This window comes from Myotis lucifugus, unplaced genomic scaffold (assembly GCF_000147115.1).
Source record: "Myotis lucifugus unplaced genomic scaffold, Myoluc2.0 scaffold_411, whole genome shotgun sequence".
Lineage (NCBI taxonomy): Eukaryota > Metazoa > Chordata > Mammalia > Chiroptera > Vespertilionidae > Myotis > Myotis lucifugus.
The window spans coordinates 859,717-865,536 of NW_005871459.1; positions in this window are offsets into that span (position 1 = coordinate 859,717).

Below are 5,820 nucleotides of genomic sequence, written 5' to 3' on the forward strand. Positions count from 1 at the left end.
GCGAGCCAGGCGCCAGAGGCGCTCAGATAAAAAGCCACTGGTCCTCCCAGGGTGAAAGGTGGGGATGAGGAAAACACGCTGGGGACGCACCGGGGTAGGGATGTGAAGCTCTAAGAGGGCTTCTCCGAGAAACGCTCAGACTGCAGCAGGCAGGGGTGGGAGACGGCGCAGGAGGTCAGGGCTGTGGAGGGGACATTTGAGGCTGGGAAGGTGGCATGAGTCAAGATCGGCTCAGATTCTGTGCTTTGGTTGTTTGTTTGGTTTGGTTTGGGGTTGGGTTGGGGTTTTTTAATTACCTGAGGTTCATGTTGAGATTAGACAGGCAGCGCAGAGGACTCTGACCAACCGCCTCTCAGAGCGATCAAGCAAGGTGGCCGTGTGTCAGCTCCGAAGGATCCTTCTAACAGCTTCCACCAGCCCTAAACATAGACGGGTTTCTCTCTTCCTTTTCTTAACCTTTTTTTCTGGTCGTTTTAGGCCATCCCTTTTCATATTTGTACTTCCAGCTGTCTAGATGGTATTTCAACCTTTTCCGTATTTTTCTAAGTCTTGTATTTAATGTGGAATTTCTAGGGCACGATGCCCTAGACATTGTCACCTAATGAGATGAAAATCAGATCTTCCCTCTGCTGTCGGAAGGTAGGGACGCAGAGACCAGCGGTTCTGAGCATGTGGGTGTTGGGTAAATGAAGGGGGACCACTGTGTGTGACTGCATCGGTAACAAACACTCAGAATTTTGCACCAGGGCTATGGGGACGTCCTAACTCCTGGGCAGCAGATTGTATGGACATAATTCTAGTCTGTCATACTTTTTCTTCAGCATCAATTACTTTGAATGCTTAAATATCCGATCTCCTGATATTTTTATTGTTCCATTTTCTTGTGAAGTGACCCCGCCCACCCCCCCAAGTTGAAGTTGCCATAGTAATGAGGTCGGAGTCTGGCAGCCTGACGTGAGCAACCCAGGGAGCTTGGGTCCAAAGCAAGAATGGTTTACGGTCCTGAAAGTCTGGGATATTCCATGACAAATGCCGCTAGAGATTAGAGACTCAAATCTTCTCCCCAGAGCTCAGACAGAATTGGAAAAAGAGAAAATTAAAGACAGGTTTAATTAACCTGCCAAAAAGAAAAAAAATCACAGGATGTCTGTGTGTGAGGTTAAGAGCAAATCTAATGATCAAAGAGACTGGAAAAGGGGCGCTCTGAGCAGGCACATTTCATATGCAGCCAGCTAATACTTCCGAATCTCCGAGAATCAAATCCCGCAATTATTCCAGCTGCAGGCTTTCTGCCGCAGAGGAGCTTCTGTGGGTGGGACTTGACCGAGATGAAGAGCAAGGTCACCAGGCAAACGCCCAGCTGTGCTAGCTCTGGTCCAGAGCTCTCCCACAAAATTTGCTCCAGTGCGGGGGACCCCAGGTGGAGGTTGGTAAGACAGTGGAGGTGCCCGGGTGTAAGACAGTGTAAGTGCGTGTGTGTGGCATAGTGGCCTGCATGTGGGGGTGTTGTGAGTGTAGGTGGACAAATGGCTGTGTCACCGAAATGCAACACGCCCTCTCCTTGGCACACAGAAACTGCACTGCCAGCCCTCCTGGATGCAGGGCATGCCCCTGCCCTCCAGCTGCCTGAGCGCCCGGGCACATGCCCTCATTCCTCTGCTCCCTTGTCTCCTGGCTGACACCGGGCAGGACATGGCCCTGGACAAGGAGAGCTGCGTGGAAGGAGCCTGGTGCCTCCCGGGTGGCTGTGTGGGGGCACCTGCCTGCGAACCACACTGCACCTGACACAGTGAGAAATTACTGCCAGGTGTCTGCACCCAGCTGTGCTTCAGGGGCTGTTTGGGACCCTCTAGGTTAACTAGCACAGCAGCCTGGAGCAAAGAGCTTCGTCTCCTGGAGCTCGAGCTTGCTTCGTTTGTAAATGGGGTTAATAAAAGCCTTGCCTTTAGAGGACTGTTGTGAAGATTAAATGTACTGACAATGAAGGGCTGGCACTGTCATTGGCACGTAGAAATCCTATCTAATAAAAGAGAAACATGGTAATTAGCCGTACCTCCGCTACCCTTCCCATTGGCTAATCAGGGTGATATGCAAATTAACTGCCAGCCAAGATGACGGCCAGCAGCCAGGCAGCTGGAAGCGAACATGAGGCTTGCTTGCTTCAGTGACGGAGGACTCCAACGTTCCCCGCCTCCTGCTGCCGGCCTCTGAGCTTGCAGTTTGAAACATTGTTACAAATATAGAAGCTAAACCAAACCCCAGAAACCTGCTTTCAGCCAGCCCGGCCTCAGACCTGGAGTTGAAACAGTGTTTCGATTATAGAACCGAAACAAACCAGATACCTGCTTTCAGCAGCCGAGGCCTAAGAGCTAGAGCCAAGCCTCAGAGCTAAAGCTGGCCCAGAATAAAAAAAAAAAAAGGAGCAGTTGGGAGCTTCAGTCACCCGCCAGCCTGAAAACAGCCCTCAGCCCCTCACCCAGGCTGGCCAGGCACCCCAGTGGAGACCCCCACCCTGAAGGGTGTGTGACCAGCTGCGAACAGCCATCATCCCCTCATTCAGGCTGGCCAGGCACCCCAGTGGGGACCCCCACCCTGATCCAGGACAACCTTCAGGGCAAACCAGCCAGCCCCCACCTATGCACCAGGCCTCTATTCTATATAGTAAAAGGGTAATATGCCTCCCAGCACCGGGATCAGCGTGACAGGGGACAGCGACCAAACCCCCTGATCACCCTGCGGCTCTGTGTGTGACAGGGGGAAGAGCCACAACCTCCCTATCTGCCCTGCTCTGCTCATGACAGGGGAAGGCACCCCAACCCTCTGATCAGCCCTGCTCTGTGCCTGATAGGGGGGAGCTCCCCAACCCCCTGATTGCCCTGCGGCTCTGTGTGTGACAGGGTGCGGTGCCCCAAACCCCCCCCCCCCCCAACGGGCCCTGCTCTATGTGGGACGAGGGTAGAGCCATAACCTCCCCCTCGGCCCTGCGCTGAGTGTGAGAGTGGCGGCACCCCCACCCCCTGATCGGTCCTGGTCTGTGGGGGATAGAGGGGGGCGCCCCAACATCCCCTCACGGGCCCTGCTCTGTGTGTGAAGGAATAGAACCCTAAACTTCCCATCGGCCCTGCCTGAGTGTGACAGGGTGCAGTGCCCACCCCCTGATCCGCCCTGCTCTGTGTATGACAGAGGGCGTGCCCCAACTCCCTATCGGCCCTGCTCTGTGCATGACAGGGGGGAGCTCCCCAACCCCCTGATGGGCCTGGCTCTGTGCGTTACAGGCAGGAGCTCCCCAACCCCCCTGATCGACCCTGCTCTGTGCATGACAGGGGGTGACGCCGCAACCTCCCCATCGACCCTGCCTTGAGTGTGACAGAGGGCGGTGCCCCAACCCCCCAATCGGCTCTATCCTGAGCGTGACTAGGGGTGGCATCACAACCTTCCGATCCGCCCTGCTCTGTGCATGACAGGGGGCGGCACCCCAACTCCCCAATCAGCCCTGCTCTGAGCCCGACCAGGGGCTGCACTTAGGGATTGGGCCTGCCCTCTGCCACCCAGGAGCAGGCCTAAGCCAGCAGGTCGTTATCTCCCGAGGGGTCCCAGACTGCGAGAGGGCACAGGCCGGGCTGAGGGACCCTCCTTTCCCCCCAAGTGCACAAATTTTTGTGCACCGGGCCTCTAGTCACTTAATAAATATCAGCTAATAGGAGCCTGGCAGCAGCAGGCTGCTTCTCTTAACTAGCTGGCTTAGTTTATTGCTCTTACACGACTCTTGTTGTCATCATCACATCAGTAGTAGTTGGAATAGTTGTTCTAATCTACTTTTACTCATTATGTAACAAACTAGAGGCCCGGTGCACGAATTCGTGCACCAGTGAGGTCCCTCAGCCTGCCCTGCGGGATCAGGCTGAAACCAGTTCCCCGACATCCCTCAAGGGGTCCCGGATTGTTAGAGGGTGCAGGCCAGGCCAAGGGAGCCCACCGGTGCATGATCGGGGTCAGGGAGGGAGGTTGGCCAGCCAGGAAGGGACCGCAGGAGGGCTCCAGGGCATGTCAGGCCAGTCTTGCTCAGTCCCAATTGTCTGGACCCCAACAGCAAGCTAACCTACCGGTTGCAGCGTCTTCCCCCTGGTGGTTAGTGCACATTATAGCAACTGGTTGACAGGTCAACTGTCTGCCTCTGGTGGTCAGTGCACGTCATAGTAAGCGGTTGAGCGGCCTTAGCATATCATTAGCATATTACGCTTTGATTGGTTGAACAGATGACTGGACACTTAGCATATTAGGCTTTTATTATATAGGATAGTCATTGAACATCTACTGTGTGCCAGGCATGGTCAGAGGTACTGGAGAGATAGTGGTGAATAGGACACATTCTCAAGTGCGTGTCTAGCAAACGTGGACTTTTATTTTCAGCGTGTTATTTAAGGTTTGCAGGTTGTCCTCTGACTCAGATCCAGATTTTCACTCTGCCTCAGAGAACGGACCCCTGACCACAGTGCTCCTTGCGGAGGCCAGCACCCTCCCCTCTGGAGGCTGAGTGGTCTGCAGCACCGTCAGGCACCTGAGACGAAGCACCTGCCCTTCAGTGTGAGAGCTGCCCTCCCTCCGTGTGGGCTCCCCTTTCAGAAAAAGTTCCAACCCCTGAGCGCACACAAGCGATGACATACCCTCCTGGAGCTCTCCAAGCCCCAACTTGCCTGGCTTCCTCCTCCTACTTACCAGCCCACTGTACTCATGCCCCACCATGTCTCTTAGGTGACATTTCCCCATTTATGACAAGTTCACCATTTCTGTGTACAAGACAATCATTTAAATTTCTTCTCTGTAAGCCAATGGGGAAATTTAGGAAGCCAGCATCTCCTTTCTGGTCTCCTGGTTCCCAAACCTACAGAGATATACTATTTCCTTCCCAAGACAGGAATCACTTTAGTGTAGTCTTTTTCATTAAAATTCAAATTAATGTAATAAAATGCAGAATTGTAAATTAACGAACCACTTGCAGAATCTACACAATACAAACATCTCATTTAAGTTTGGAATGTCTTCTATCAACATTTACTGGGGTTCCCAGGAGGGCTTGGTTGGTGGGAATTAACCTAATCAGTTCAGCTCAGTTAATAGCAAGCGGGTCTCTTCACTCAAATGCAGATTTGTAAGAATTTCCTGAGCACCTACCGTGTACCGAATCCTGTCCACGGCACCTCCGCATGCCTTATCTTCTGAAATCCACATCACTCCAGATGTTGGTGGTGCACAGTGACCTGCACAGCTACAACCCTTTGACCAGCTCACCTTATCTGGGAGAGAACACAGACCATGGTTCCTCCTTCTCCCCACATCTGGAGTGTATTACACTAGCTGGGGAGCAAGGAAAGTGGAGATTTAAAAGAAGTGATAATTCTTGTAGCTATCCTACACCTTTCACACCCCAGGGTTGAAATCCTGTATGAGTAGTTTGGAGGCAGGTGGTAAAGGGGAAAGTAGTCGAGTGCACCTGGAAGCTAACACGTAGTAACTGCAATTTGTTGAGTGCTTTCTGCATGCCAGGCCTGGCTGTTAGTTCACTGGATCTACGCAGCAAGCATATCTGTTGGAAGTTAGTATCAGCAGCCTTCATTCACAGGTTAAAGAGCAGGAGTTTACAAAGCTGCCTGAATTCATCCAGTTAGTAAAGGGAGAAACAGGGATTTAACCCAAACAGAAACTTTGCTCCAGAGCCTAATGCTTGACCACCATCTTCTCATGCTGATAGATAGATAGATAGATAGATAGATAGATAGATAGAAGCCTAATATGCAAATTGTCCCCTCAAGAGTTCGACCG